Below are 15571 nucleotides of genomic sequence, written 5' to 3' on the forward strand. Positions count from 1 at the left end.
AGTTCCCCTGCTTTACCTGTGGCAGGTTAGGGTGCTAGGTCTATGTTGCATCAGGGTTGAGGGTAGTCTTATTTAGAGTTTAGATTACGGTTTGTATGGGATGGTCCTGCCTCAGGCAGGGGATTAGACTAGATGACCTGTGGAGGTCCCCTCCAGCCCTACTTTTCTATGATTCTATAACCTCAGGAATGCCAACTTCATAACTATCTTCAAGAAAGGAGATAAGTCTGTGCATGGGACCTATCAAGGTTTTGCCCTCCTTTCCACATCAGGGAAAATTCTCACCCGCATCCTCCTGAGACATCTTCTACCACCAGCGCTGAGTCAGTGATCCTCAAGCACCAACTTCACTGGACTGGACAGTGTGTGGATGCCCGACTGTCAACTCCCAAAGTAAGTGCACTATTCCTAGCTTAGTAATGGCTTGAGATCTCATAGTAGCTAGAGGAAACACTACAAGGATACTTTGAAGGCATACCTCAAGAAAACAGATGCTGACATCAAGAGTTGGGAAGAGCTGGTTGCCAACTGACCCCAAATAACACTACAACCCCAACCAAGAGGTAGCCTAATTCAAGGTAAAACTTCTTGCCCTCAAAGCAGAAGAGAGAGCAGAGGAAGGAAGAGGACAGGAATCCCAGTCTGCAGCCTACTCTTCTCTGTGGAAAGATCTGTAATTTCTGCAGATGGATCCGAGCTGAAAGATTGGACTCTTAAGTCACCTCAAGACTCATCAATGAGCCGTTGGTCATTCTCAAATTGAGGGACTGCCATTGACAAATGCTTTGCCTACCGCACTATGAATTTCTTCACAGAAAAATTCATTGAGTACTTAAATTAAAAAAGAGGAACATTAGTATGTACATCTAAAACTGCTATTGTCATTTTCTCTAAATCTCAGCTGGAAAACTTGAACAGCAAAAAATTAGTTCTTCTTTTATATTCAGTCTTTTTTGTTTAGTCAGCCAATTTATGCAATTCTGCAGATTTGAGGCTCATAGAGTACCTGCTAAGTGCAATCAGCATTCATTACAACCTGCTGTATTTCTGCTATTGTAATAAAGGATCCTTCTTAAATATTTTTATGTACTACTTTACCTCATATTGTTTTTCTGATTTTGAAGTTCATTCCTATTACTATTTCTTTTTCAAAAGTGTCATTCCACGGTGTCTAGGAAAGAATTTTCTGCCTATTACCTCTTAATGCTAAAGCACTTGGTGAGTGCAGACTCTTAGGGTCTAACTTAATGCCCGATCTTTACACTGCACATGCTACTTTCAAGAAATTAATCTGAAGATTTAAGAAAGTGACAGTTACTTGCATTTACCTTTTCTTAAAGCAGGCCTTTAACTGGTGAGTATGAAGTCTTTTTCTTATTTTCCATTAAATTCAGGAGAAATTATTTCTGTTTTCCTTACCTGTCAAGGATTGATCTAATAAAAAAGCCTCAGCTTCCTTGTAGGTAGTTTCATGAAGAATAGTTGAAACTCCAGCCTACTTTTCTTGTTTTATACAAATGGACATGTTCTATCAGCAAAAAGACTATGGACAGGGGCACTGCAAAGGCAAATTTCTCTTTCTGCTCAATCATGACTGGTGATATTTTTTTCCAAACATCAAATACTACTGCAGGGTCGACAAGTTACTATATTTGCCAATGTGTAAGATGAATGTGCACTTAAGATGCATCTCAGAAAAGCAATAAAATTGTGGGAAAAAGTTTTTAGCATGAATTTGATTAAATCTGTCAGCTTTTATTGCAATGATTTCCATTATTTTTTTTTAGACAGAATCAGTGTATGAGACGCACCTTAATTTTAGGCCTCCCTTTTCAGTAATAAGAAGTATGATATACATTGGAAAACATAGTACATTTCCTAATGTTTTTACTCACTTCTTTTGTAAAAATGTCTGGTATCATCCCAGTTTCAAAAGCATGCCAGATTTCTACAGTCTAAATGAGTAAAATGTGACTTTGAAGAAAATCAACTTTCTTGGTCCACCAAACTTCGGTTCAGTTGCATTAGATTGCTGTACTCAAAACAAAGTTTCACCCCAATACATTTCCGTTCTCATAGATGCAGACATTTGAAGTAAAATATAAATGGGTGATATTTAATCAAAAAGCAACTCAAACTATTGGGCTATTTGAAACCTGGGATCATTTTCTGAACAAAAACAGTACAGTATTAAGCTACAAGAATTGGGGGGGGGGGGGGGGGGGGGGGAGAAAAAGAGACTTTTATTTTCAATCGGAAAAAAATACAAGAAAAGCTACTTGTCTGCATTAAATGTGGAACATACACACACACACACACACACACACACGAGTTTTAAATCATTTGCTATTGATCCTCAACTCTGTAATATTGGAGCTTAATTAGCCAAAAACTATTGCTGTTTCTGTTTTCAATTTGTTTTATACTCTCAATGGCTCTCTCTATAGAAAAATCAACAAATTCAAAACTCTATTAGAAAATGTTAAAAGTTATGATTATTTACATAGCTTTGTCGAGTTGGAAGATAATACAAAACCCTGCGCATGGTAGCTACCTGGGTACATAGTTGGTATATACTGATGCAGTCTAAAACATGCGGTTAGTCATGTATCCTACATTAGCCTGGGGTAAAGGGGTTAAGAGGCTGTGATGCTAGAGAAGTGGAACAAGACCCTGCTCGTACTAACTGTGTCAGTACACACTTGTCAGATTGAACGGCATTCTCAAACAATGGTTTTAACATGCAATTCACAATTGCTGGGGTGGGGAATATTCAAGGGCACTGACAGTGTTTGTGAGTCTACAGTGTAAGTGAGTTGTTTGCAGTTTGGCCCTCACTAGTGTTTCTGGAGGGTGGTCTCCATTGACACCTGTCCTCATATTGGCTATGGCTTATGATGTGTTTGATGTACATATCTCACGACCAGACAGTACTGGATACCATGAGGCATCTCATCAGTTTTTAGTACTACTCTATACTTTACCACTCCAGAACTTAACTTCGCAGAAATGGGCAGCAATTTTCTGCTCGAGTGGTTTACCCATACTTCTGGCAGGAGAGAATGCACTACTTTTTAGAAGATTCAAGGGACCAGTGATGGTTGTGGAATGAAAGCGTACGTTAAGAAAGAGCCCAGACTACTTCACAAAAGACAGTCCAATAAGGATTCTGGACTAAGACAGGAAGCTTAGCAAATGGCTGGAAAGGCATCATGAAGGTACAATGAAAAAGACATTTAAATGGAACTGAGAACACTAGTCAAGTTGGTAGAGGGTTTAGGGTAAAATATCTTCATTGTTTAGCAGACAGGCTGCACAGCAAAAAAAAAAAAAAGGAAGGTAGTTACAAGTACTCCTGTCAAAAAGAACTAGGAGAAACTGTAATGGGCATAAAATTCTAGATGTCCGTGACTTGGAAAGCAGACAGTAAGCAGAAACAGTGAACGAACTGAGTCAAAAGAACTAAATAATGAAATGACTACATGACTGGAAAAACAGGTGTATTTGACCACTGTTCTACAATGGACAAACTTCAAGGCAGGCTACAGATTAGAGTTACATGAAAAGAGGACAGGGTCAGGGACACAATATCAGAAATTAGACTACTGCTGTGCATGAAACAAAAGGCGTGCTTTTGAAGTGGATTATGGATTAACTGAGAAGAACAGAGACAAAACTCCTCACAAACGTTAAAATGCAGCATCTACAAAAGAGGGAAAAACCCATTTTTCTTATGCATGCAGTGTTCCAGTTCTATTTCAATTAACATAGAAGGTTTAGGAGGCGGCAAAAACTGAGAAACGCCTACACTTGATGAAATGGAAAGGAGAGGCCAGTATACATTTAAGAATCAAATGAACTTATCAACAGTGGTTTGGATAAAAGTTTATTTCATTCAGTGCAACAAGACTGGAGGTAGCAAATGAACAACGACCACTGCAGAAGAGACCACACACACCATGGGTGACTGGTGCCTCCTGAGACTGGGGGGGGGGGCACCATTTGTGGGTGGCAACGGCAGAGTGGCAAGCAGCAACCAAAAAAGGGAGGAAGGAGGACCCAGGAAACCATAGGCCTGTGAGTCTTACCTCGGTCCTGGGGAAGCTTTTCGAAAGAATTATCCTGGCACATGTCCAGGAAGGGCCAGCAGGAAAGGTTATGCTCAGGGGCAACCAGCATGGGTTCATTAGGGGCAGGTCGTGTTAAACCAACCTGGTGGCCTTCTATGACCAGGTCACCAAGTCCTTGGATGCAGGTGTCGCAGTGGATATAGTCTTTCTGGACTTCAGGAAGGCCTTCAACTCAGTCTCTCACCCCATTCTCAGTAAGAAACTAGGAGACAGTGGTGTTGATGCCTCCACGGTCAGATGGGTCACTAACTGGCTGGAGGGCCGCACCCAGAGGGTGGTAGTGGACGGGTCTTATTTGACCTGAAGGAATGTGGGCAGTGGGGTTCCCCAGGGCTCAGTCCTCAGGCCCGCACTATTCAACATCTTCATCAGTGACTTGGGCGAGGGGGTAGAAAGCACCCTGTTCAAATTCGCAGATGACACTAAGATGTGGGGTGAAGTGGGTACGCTAGTAGGAAGGAACAGGTTGCAAGTGGATCTAGACAGGTTACAGGGGTGGGCCAATGAGAACAGGATGAGGTTCAACACTGACAAGTACAGGGTAATACACCTGGGGAGGAGGAACCAGCAGCACACCTACAGGCTGGGGAACTCCCTTCTCGCCAGTGTCAAGACAGAAAATGATCTTGGAGTCATCACTGATGCCACAATGAACGTGGGCCGACAGCGTGGGGACGTGGTCAGGAAGGCCAACCATACCTTGTCGTGCATCCACAGATGCATCTCAAGCAGGTCCAAGGAGGTGATCCCCCCCACTCTATGTGGCACTGGTTAGGCTGCAGCTGGAGTACTGTGTCCAGTTCTGGGCGCCGCACTTCAGGAGGGATGTGGCCAATATGGAGAGGGTCCAAAGGAGGGCCACCTGCATGATCAGGGGTCAGCAGGGCAGGCCCTATGAAAAGGGACTGACGGACCTGAACCTGTTCAGTCTCCAAAAGAGAAGGCTGTGAGGGAATCTAGTGGCAGTCTACGAACTAGTCAAGGGGGACCAGCAGGCATTGGGAGAGTCCCTGTTCCCCCGAACACTCCTGGGAGTTACAAGAAACAATGGACACAAGCTAGCGGAGGGTAGTTTCAGGCTAGACATTAGGAGGCGCTATTTCACTGTCAGGGTGGCTAGGACCTGGAACCAACTTCCAAAAGAAGTGGTGCTGGCTCCTACCCTGGGGGTCTTTAAAAAAAAAGGCTGGACGAACATCTGGCCTGTGTCATTTGAACCCAGTACTCTTTCCTGCCATGGCAGGGGGTTAGACTAGATGATCTCCTCAGGTCCCTTCCAACCCTATGAAACTATGAAACCACCAGCAGAAGCCAGTGGCGGCAGCAGCCAATCTCAAGGGGGCACATGCCACACTGTGCCTCCCCTACCAGTCGCCTATGGCGCACACGCACACACACACACCCACGGGAACCAATGGCCAAGTAAAAATACATTTTTAAATCACTCAGGTTTAGCACATGCCTCCTGTGGTGAGACTTAGTTACAGTTGTACGAATGCCTGTGTACACAAGTTACCATTTATTAGGCCAAATGCTTTCCTAAATTGCTTACAGCGAGTTGTTAAATTCTCCAAGTTTATATCTGACAAAGTCAAGTGAAAATCAGTTGAGTCCAATGCTATCCACTTCCAGTTCTCATACTACTGTATGCTTACTGCACAGACAGTTTTCAAATCCTGTTACAGGCCAATTCCTTCAATCTGCTCAGGTTATTAACCTCCAAGTGTGTCACTACACTACAAGGGGCCTCTCTGAGTCACCTCTTTTTCCTTTTGCCTTGGACCTACTAATAAGGCTTTTTGGGGAGCTTTTTACCTGGCTGCATTACTTGAGAGTGCCAAGGTAAGTAAATCTTATTGCCCATACTGTTTGGGCAGCTGTTGGTAACCCTGCAGGTTCTACAAATCTTAATATGCTTTATTATGTCTGATCATCATTTTACTCTGAATGTCTGGCACATGCATCCACACCAAACATTTCTCTTGCAAAGATCTGTTGTTCTTCAGCCATTCCAATTCACACAGAAATATTGTTAGGACACTTACATGAATAACTGCCTGAGTGTTGCATCCAGCTATTGTCACCCTCCAAGACCTGTATTCCACAGACTTGGCGAATTAAAGTACAGGACAATAGACTGGAGTTCATGCCTTCAAGCCTGCTTTAATGGAGTCTTCTTGAGACACCATGGACAAAATCTGTTGTACTTCAGGTTTCCCCATCCATATAAGGAGGAGAACCCAGCCATCCCAAGAAGGAGAATAGCATTAAAGTTAACAATGATGAAGAAACACTTGACTAAAATGATTTATAATTACAGCAAAACATTTAGCATTTCCATTTAATATAAGTGTACATAAAAATCTTGAATACCTGCATTTTGATAGGAGAGTCCCATGCTTTATAAAATTAGCAAGTATGCAATTATAAGACTAAGATAATCAGTCACAATGTATAATCTGTTAATTTGGCATGCGCTCTCTAAAACAACTACATCAGAAGAACGTTTCAGGAATACTTAGTTCTATTATTATTTTTTGGTTTTTTTTAGAGTAATGAAGTTACAGAAAAAAGAGGATTTCACTACAGCACTGTACTATTAAGCCAGTGGGGATTGTAATTTTGTGTCTATAAATTAGCAAAGTGCATATTAACCTGGTTTTTACTGAAGCCAGAAATAAAATTACATTAAGCATCAATTGTGTTTGGCCTCTTACAAAATACAAGATAGAGACAAAGTGTGCCTTGCAATGCTCACAAGCCTATGTTATATTCACGTGACTAGCATTCTGTGTTTACTAAGATGTGTCACTAATTCTTTGAGACGGGTATACCAAATTCTTTTGGCACTGCTGGGGTGAGTCTTCATGTCATTGGAACAGAATTAATAGCCATCCTCATCTTTGCTAGAAGGGAAAACGAATCTCTCTCCAACCCTGTCCACATCCTCTTAACAATCAGTCATTTAGGGAGGCTTACCAGAACATTTTATGCCTTGGTACACAGAAAATGTATTCATCAGCTCTACTCCTGTAACCACTAATTCTTCACGTGCTTCTACTTTATAGGAGCTGGCAAGCTCAAGAACAGACCTCATGTGCAAGAACAGACCTCATGCTAATTTTTTACCAACTCTAATCCCAGCTCAAAAATCTTTACTTATGTTTTTTTGGTAAATGTCATTTGATAAGGCCTCTAACCAATATAAGTCACACGCATAATCATGAGCCCTACAACACTTAATGCTGAAGCAGAGAAATGAGATGAGATGAGAAAGTTGAAGATAACAAGTTGTGCGAGCAGAAAGGCATTAACTGCTGTGCTCCCAAAGGATACCCTGCTGCTTGTACTGTTTTAAGAATCATACAGTCTGATACTAGAGGATAAAAACCTTCTTTGAGGACAGTTATGGACCTACCTCAACACCACAGTTCTCCATATGACCTTGTCTTTGATTATGCTGCTAATGTAGACAGTTGCAGCTCTATTGCTAGGTTAGACATTTACAATGCACCTTAAACCCAAACATCTAGGATCAGAGTTGCCTCTCCTGACTTTTGATGAAAGCCAGTACGTGAAAGACCCAAGGGATTTTAAAATGTTTGAACTAAACTTTGCTGTCAGCATCCTTCATTCACTGAGTACTGTCCCTTTAAAATTTGCTATGACTATTCTAATACCAACACCTCTGTCTAGGAAAAAAGTTAGAAATCAGAAGCTAATACTTCAACAATTCCAGAAGCTACATAACAGCATGAACTATAAATCATTAGCTGTTTCAGATGCCAATTATGAAAAAGGAGGGGAAAAAAACAAATCAAACCAAACAGAGGTCAAAATGGCATTATTTCAAGGTACCTGGTGATTTGTCAGTGCTAAGTGAAATTTCCAACTTTTTTTCCAAAATTGCAGTATCTGTTTCTAGCATGACTGGTCCAGATGTTGCATCTGGAGCATGGTACTGGTTCCGTCAATTCTGCAGTTCTTGCTCTGCTTTTTCAAAACACTAGTTCAGCCATAAAGCGGTTACGTAAGTCCCTGATGAATCAACAACGGTCCCATTGCTATCTAAGGTACGCATACTGTTCTCTCATCAGCACATTATCTGAGCACCATGCAATCTTCTGTGTATTCATTCTCAGAACACTCCTGTGAAATAGCATATAAATATTACTCCTTCCTCCTGCATATTTGACAGAGGAAACTGAATACAGAGATCTGCCCCCAGCCATGTAAAATCTGTATTAGTCATGAAAAAACCCAATTTCCAGGTCTACGCTAGTTCTGTAACCCCAGGCCCATCTGGCTTCTCAGGGCTGCTATTTCCAACCTGTTGAGAACTTCTCTGAGCTTGGTGCAACAACTCTGACTCTAGCAAACGCGCTCCTAAAAGCTTCCTGAAAAGGTATAAGAAAACACCTCTCCTTCAAGCTCCCCAAATGAAAACACATCAAGAGCAGAGGCCTGGGGCCTATCTTTATCTCATTCTTTAGCATAAATATTGGCCTAATGCTTTCACAATAAATGCATACACAATAAGTGTGCCACAAACAAACTTACTCACGACATCTACATTCTCCTGAGTCACTAGCTTACAAAAAAACCACATCCTCATTCTGGGTACTCTCCCAAAACCAAAGAGAAGTATAAGCCAAAGTACTTCCTTTCAACAACAGCTCAGTTATTTGCTCCTTCCAAGGTTACTTTTGTGTTTAGTGTTTACCGCAAAAGTTTTAGGGAGATTAGGGATAAAATGAGAAAAACAAGGTGGTAGAACATATTCTAAAGTACCTTGTTTAGAACCAAATTTACCCTATGAGGTATGTTCTGACTAATTCTTCATTGAAAAGGACAACTGAACAGCACAGCTCTGCAGTTACGCACTAGTACAATTTAGCCCAGTGATTATCAACCAGGATGCCACAGCACTGTGGGGTGCCTAGAGACCTTTTAAGGATGCCACTCAAAATCAGCACTGTTAGGTATACAAACACCTACACACAATTCACAGGATAAATCTAGATATTTCAAATAGGAATCCAGTGTCAAACATTCCAACCTACTGAGGTCAGAGTTCTTTGCAACAGAAGAATTGTTCTATTTTTTTTTTTTTTTTTGGACTGTAGGAGAATAAAGAGCAAAATCTAAGAGCTGGATTTTTTCAAAGGGGGTCCCCAAGTGTAAAAGTGGTGAGAACCACTGGTACAGCAGGCCAAGCAGGGGTCTAGACAGCTGAAGAGATAGGTTCTAGTCCCAGTGTAGCAGAAAACCCCCTTTTCCTCTTGCCTGCATTTGTTCTCCCCTCTTTGGATATGTTTCTCTTTTTCCACCTTTTCTTCCTTCTTCTCTCTTTCACTTTAAGATTTTAAAATTTGTGCGTGTGCATTTTGTATCTCCCCTTGTAGTTTGGTATTTTTATCTATGTGTGCCTTGGCATTTGTAGCTTATATTTTATACTCCTCACCTTTCAACTAAATGTGTTTTAGTAAGTTATACATTGTAACAATGTTAACAAGGGCAGGAATCAAACTGTCCTTCTCTGTATGAGGCTGGCCCCTGAAAGAGGGAGTGAATCAGTGATTGAATGTGTAACAAGGTAGCACGCATCAATTATCACCTGGAAGCTGCAGATCAGCCAACAGAAGAACTCAATAGAAGACAATGTAACAACCAGGAAATCTCTAAACCTCACTAATCAAGGGCTAGAAGCCCTTAATCAACGCCGAAGACCAACTTTTGGGCTGAATGTCTCCAGATCGACCACTCCCAGAGCCCTATTCTAAATTCATCAACGGACTCCCAAACCTGCATGTACATGCGGACAACCCCTGGGGCTGACAGATGCTGTCCAGCAGCCACCAAGGGGGGGGGGGGGGGGGGGGAGTCCCATGAGGCTCAATGAACCCTGGATTGGGCAAACCAGAAAACTGGGGAGTCACCAAAGCCGCCAGGGACAGATAAAAGGCAGTGAAAAGTGACCCTCAGTGATGCCATCTTGATCTCCAACTTGACCAGACCTGTCTAGCCAGCGACCCCCTTCTGGAAGATAACACCACACTGAAAGAAGCCTCAACGACAGACTCCAGCACTTGTAGGATAGGTATACCTGACTCTGTAGCCTGCTAGTGTGTGTGGGTGTGTGTGGGGACCAGCCCCAAGGTTTATGATTACAGTGTTTCAATCCGCCTAATAAACTAGAATTTAAAGGATCCCGAGTTGGACATTTGTAGCCAACACCAGCTTTGTTGCACACTTATCCATAAAAGTCATTTGCCTCTGGCAATGCAGTTCCCCCATCTGTTATACTGCAATACTCAAATCACAACCGGGCATTCTCACTACAGATAAGAAATGTCCAAAACATGCTCAAACTCTTCCCATAGAGCTGAAATTTGAGGTAGCAACATCAAATTATTTCCAACACCAAAAGGGAGGTCAAAATTTGAGATTTCAAATTGGAGGTGAATGCATAAATAAGAGCCGAGGACTTCTTTAAAGAGCTAAGATCCTTCTTTGTGTATAGGGGAAACATGGAATGAGCAAGTAGAGAATAAAAAGTTGTTTCTTCAGTGATAATGGTAACATATTCTTCATTAGGCACCAGCAAATGTTTGAGATGATCACTGGTGAGAAAATATCTGAATCAGGTTTTTTGTTGTTTTTTTTGTTTTGGGGGGGTTGTTTGTTTGATTTTAGTATGGTCACTCTCAGGTACACAACTTAAAAGAAGTTAGGAAAACAATGACTGGCTCCATTCAAGCTAGAACCAGGCACTCTTCCCAAGGCTGAGCCCGGGATCAAAGGAGGCCTAAAACTTGAGAGGCCCTAGAAAAATGAGGGGGGATTAAATGAGATCAGAGAAACTGACAGGCTGAGAAGGCAGGCAGACAGGGAATGTGCTTTAAGTGGTGCAGGCTGTCCTTCCAAATTTAGAGGTGGGAAATGAGGCAGATTGATTAAGCTTGGGTAAGAAGCATGCCTTCAGTTCTCCTCCTGGTTTAGAATCCACCTCTTTAAAGGGCCAGGAAACTTTGGACAAAATAAATAACTTTTAGTTTTGAAGCATCTGATTTTGAGTCACTTTACTCAACTGCTGCCATAAGCTCCCAAAAGGAGTAGTTGGCAGGCAAGGGCCTGATACAGGCCCCAGTTTGACACTGGAGAAACTGTGGAGCTGCAGGGTCTAAGGGCCTGTCCTTTGTGCTGGATGTAATAGGTAAGACCCTGAGAAGAGTTGTGGAATAACTAATCTAGTAATAACGACACCTGGTAGTTGAGGCTTTTTACAGAGATCAGAAGATTTGTTAGTTTCTGTGAGAGGGGGCCATCCCGGGGCCAGCCACAATGTCAGCCTGCCCACCTATCTATGGCAGTCCACCCTGATTCACCACCATGCCTTGATGCATCTGAACCAGATGGAAAAATGTGGGAGGCTGCCTGTGACAGGGGCCTCCTGGGGCCGAGCTCTGTGGCCTGCCCGCCTGTCACCGTGACAGCAGGCCTACTCAGGGCCGAGCTCTTCGTGGCCCGCCCACCTGTCTCTGGGCAACCGCCCACTTATCTCGCCCGCCACGCCTTTGATGATAATTGATTCATATATCCATGTCAATTAAGTGGGAGGCTGCCCGTTGTAATGCCCCCATGCCAAGGGGCGCTCTGTGGCTCCGACCTCCCCTAATACCGCAGCCCAAGCCTCGCAGATGGCATCATGGTATTACTTACTATAACCACCGGCCCCCCGCACTGGGCCCCAGAATCGTCCTAACAGGACCCCTCTCTGATCCTTCCGATCAGGCAGCCTCTCCGCTGTCATCTGGGCTACCTAGCCCCCCCGAAGCCATGTTCCCCTCTCGGGTGTGGTTCCCCTGGGACCTTCGGCTACCTGGCCCTGGCCCACCTCAAGGCCAGTCGGGACCCCAGGCCCCCGGCTCTTGGGCGTCCCTCGAGGTGGGCCCCTGGCCCTTTTGACTACCGTAGTCCTGGCCCCAGCTTGGGCCAGTCGAGGATACTCTCCCCTTTGGGCTGGGTCTCTCTAGCCGCTCACTCTGTCACTGGGCCTCACCGTGCCACTACTCCCCATCCTCTCGGGGGCAACCGCAGCACCACGCCCACATCACTGCCACTCTCGGGGTCTGCCTTCTCTGGGCCCCTCACAACACTGGCCCATCTGGGCCCCCCAACAAACACAAAGGTAACCCACCCGGTGGTGGTGGGAGCTAGGGGTTAAGGCACCCCGACCCGCCTTTCACCAGGGTGATAACTGGCCTGGCATTTCCTGGGGGTTCCCACACCACAGAGCCCCACCAGACCACCCACTCCCGGCAGGGTGCAGTTTCAGGTCATGCCCAGGACCAGGAGCCTCCTTACCATCCCCATGCAGCTCCCCCTTACCTCCAGGTCATTCATAGCAGCCCTACAGCCAGGCGATGTTGCTGCCTCCCCCCCTGCAGCCAAACTGCCTTGTTTATATAAGCAGCCTAAGCCTCAAAATGGCTGCCCTAATCAGGCACCTGGAGGCTGCCAGCTCCAGGCCCTTAAAGTGGCAGAGACACCCTGTGCTCTGCCACACTCCTCCCCTCCTTAAATCATCACCGCCCCCTCGCTGGGGCCTCATCACCGCCCCCCCACTGGGGCCTTTCTTCTTATCAAGCCCCCTGGTCTTCTAGGCCCCACGCACTACTACCCTCTCTTAACTGGGCTCACCGTCCTGCTGTTCCTTCTCCCGAAGCTACTTTCCCCTCTCGGGTGTGGTTCCCCCGGAACCTTCGGCCTCTTGCCCTGGCCCACCTCAAGGCCAGTCGGGACCCCAGGCCCCTGGCTCTTGGGCGTCCCTTGCAGTGGGCCCCTGGCCCTTTTGACCATCCTGGTCCTGGCCCCAGCTTGGGCCAGTCGAGGGTACTCTCCTCTTCGGGCTGACCACCACAGGACCCTGCCCCCTCGAGGCCTATCGTTGTGCTGGCCTCCTACTGGGCTCGATGTACGGCCCCTCTCGGGCTCCTCGTTGCTGGCCCCCTTCACACTGGGGCCTCTCACACTACCGCCCCCTCACACCGGGGCTATGCAACCCACTGGTTGCAAGTGGCAGGCACACACAGTGCACTGCCACATTGCCCATTTAACGCCCTGATGCCAAGGGTGTTTTACACAGCTTCACCCTTCCTTTTACTGCATCTCATGCCTTGCAAATGGCATCCAAAAATCATTACCATTACTGTACTCCCCCAGCCTCACTGCTGGGCTGCACTCAGCCTCTGGTCCAAACTTGGCCTCCGGTGTCCTTGAACACACCTCAGCCTCAGGCCTCTACTCCCACATGCACTCTGGGCTCCTGCCTCATTGGGCTCCTTGCCCCCCCCGGGGTAACTACTCCACCCCCTCACTAGGGTTTCCGGGCTTTACATCCCTTGGGCCTCAGGTGTCTGTCGATGTGCCTGGACCCACCTCTTGGCCTACGACCCACTCAAGCCTCAAGCATCTGTTGACATACCTGGACCCCCGCTCTCATTTGGGCCTCCCACTAGGCCCCACTCCTACAGGCGTTGGGCCTGCCTGGCCTTTGTGCTATTGCCCAAGCTTGGTGCTTCTCTCTCAGGTGTGCTCCCCTAGCCTTTCCCGTCCACAGGGTCACCCACTAGGCAATGGGGGCTGGGCTTTCCCCATACTTGCCTTTCACAAGGAAGGCACAGGTGTGGCATTTCCTGAAGACGGCCCCACCAGAGGCAGCCCCACTCCGTCATCCTCCCCAGGAGGGTGTAGTTTTAGGTCATTCCCCAGGATCTACTGTAGCCTTTCTTCCCCTCACTGGGCTCCCCGATATTCCTCTTTAGCTGCTTGCTCCTGAACACCATGATGCAGCCTCCACCTCATAACCTGTTTCTCATCCGCTGGCCCCATCACTCCTGCAGGCCCCTTGCAGGATCCCTCCCACCAGGAGGCTGAGCTTCAGGCTCCTTTATACCAGCCTGCTTGTTGGCTGGCTGTCTCTCCTCTCTTGGCAGTGGATTCCCCCCCTGAAGAGGGACCTTCTGCCTCCTTAAGGCCCTGGCTCTGCCTCTGGGCCAGTAGCTCTCCACAGCCCTTGCCTGCCCCTCGCAGTGGGCTTACTTGCCCTTCGGCTTTTTGGCCCTGGCCCCCTTGCATTGACCAGTCGAGGTTCAAAGGACCAGTCTGGCAGCAGCTGGCTTTCCTACTCTGGGTCCCACCATAAAACAGTGATCTCATGCCGGGCTTGCATAGAGCCCCAAAGATCTTATACCGGCCAGCCCATTACTCCACTGGGCTCATCTGAGCCCCTGGCCTCAGTCACCACCAGTTCCAATCAGGGGCTTGCCCAGCCCCTCAGTAGGCCCATATTCTCTAAGCCCCTTTCCTAGGCTGGCCTTGCTCTCCCCTAGGCCCGTAGCCATTTCCTCAGGGCTCAGGACCCACTTGGGTCCCTAGGAACCTCCTCCATCCCCACAGTTCCTACCCTGACCTCCATCCGCCCCTGGGAGGAGCAATCCCCGGCAGGGCGATGTTACCTCGGCAGCATTCCATCAGCAACTGCCGTCTCTGCTCCTCCGCGCCTGCTCTTATACTGAGGATGCTCAGCCCTGCTCCAATCAGGCGGCCTCCTGGCTTGATTGGCTCTGCAGTCACCTGCAGGCTGCCTCACAATCTGCTCAAGCCCTTAAAGTGGTAAGTACCCAAAGGTGCACTGCCACACACCTCCCTCCTTAAAATCCTCCCAAGGGACGGTGTCCCTCTGCCACTCTCTCCTGCAGGCTCCTCTGCAGCCTGCACAAGCCCTTAAAGTGGCAGGCACCTCAAAAGGTGCACCACCATCTCTATAACACCCAATGAGGACATTTGTGGACATATTTGCCCTCCTGATCAAAAGTTGACAGCAGGGAGAAAAATTCCACTGTGGGACTGAGTGAGCAGCAGTTATTCATTTTCCCTCTTTGGTCCTCAGACAGTAGAAATCTTTATTTTCCATATATGTTTATCTGAATATAGCATATGAGTAAGGACCTACCCAATTCAGAGGCTGCCTCCGAATTTTATGGTCCAAGAGCAACATTGGGTGCCGCAGGTGGCCATTTGTCAATCTTCAGGGAGGGGCAGGACTTCTGAGGTCCTGGCCAGAGGAGTTGGGGGGGGGGGGGGGCATGGCACCATGTTCCACCATGAAAATCTCTCCACCTTTCCCCCCTCCCCCCCACAACCATGTTTCAGGATGTCAGGAATTCCCTACTTCTATTTGTATCCCCCACCCCTCTTTTTCCTGCTTTTTCACAGTCCCCACACTTTTTCATGGGGGACCTACCAAATTCAGAGTTTCTGCAGAAGTCATGAAATCACAGATTTGATAGGTCCCTACATATCAGTCTGTCAGGCATTTCACTTTTCTTCAGCTGCAGTTTGCTGGGCTCCAGCTGTCTCCTTGTACTGGTAACATT

At 46.4% G+C, this 15571-nt stretch overlaps 1 protein-coding gene across 3 annotated transcripts in view; it reads right to left on the minus strand.

Annotated features, from left to right (window-relative positions):
* Positions 1-15571, minus strand: part of TMCC1 (transmembrane and coiled-coil domain family 1) — a 181704-nt gene that overhangs the window by 146400 nt on the left and 19733 nt on the right. The window contains exon 1 of one of the 3 annotated variants that reach the window (XM_059715925.1): positions 12522-12692. The exons of the other annotated variants lie outside the window; for them this stretch is intronic. The gene's annotated coding sequence lies outside the window, so the exon portion shown is untranslated. Of the gene's footprint in view, positions 1-12521; positions 12693-15571 lie in introns of those variants that run through there. 3 annotated transcript variants of the gene reach the window in all.

The sequence above is a fragment of the Alligator mississippiensis genome, chromosome 12, assembly GCF_030867095.1.
Source record: "Alligator mississippiensis isolate rAllMis1 chromosome 12, rAllMis1, whole genome shotgun sequence".
NCBI lineage: Eukaryota > Metazoa > Chordata > Crocodylia > Alligatoridae > Alligator > Alligator mississippiensis.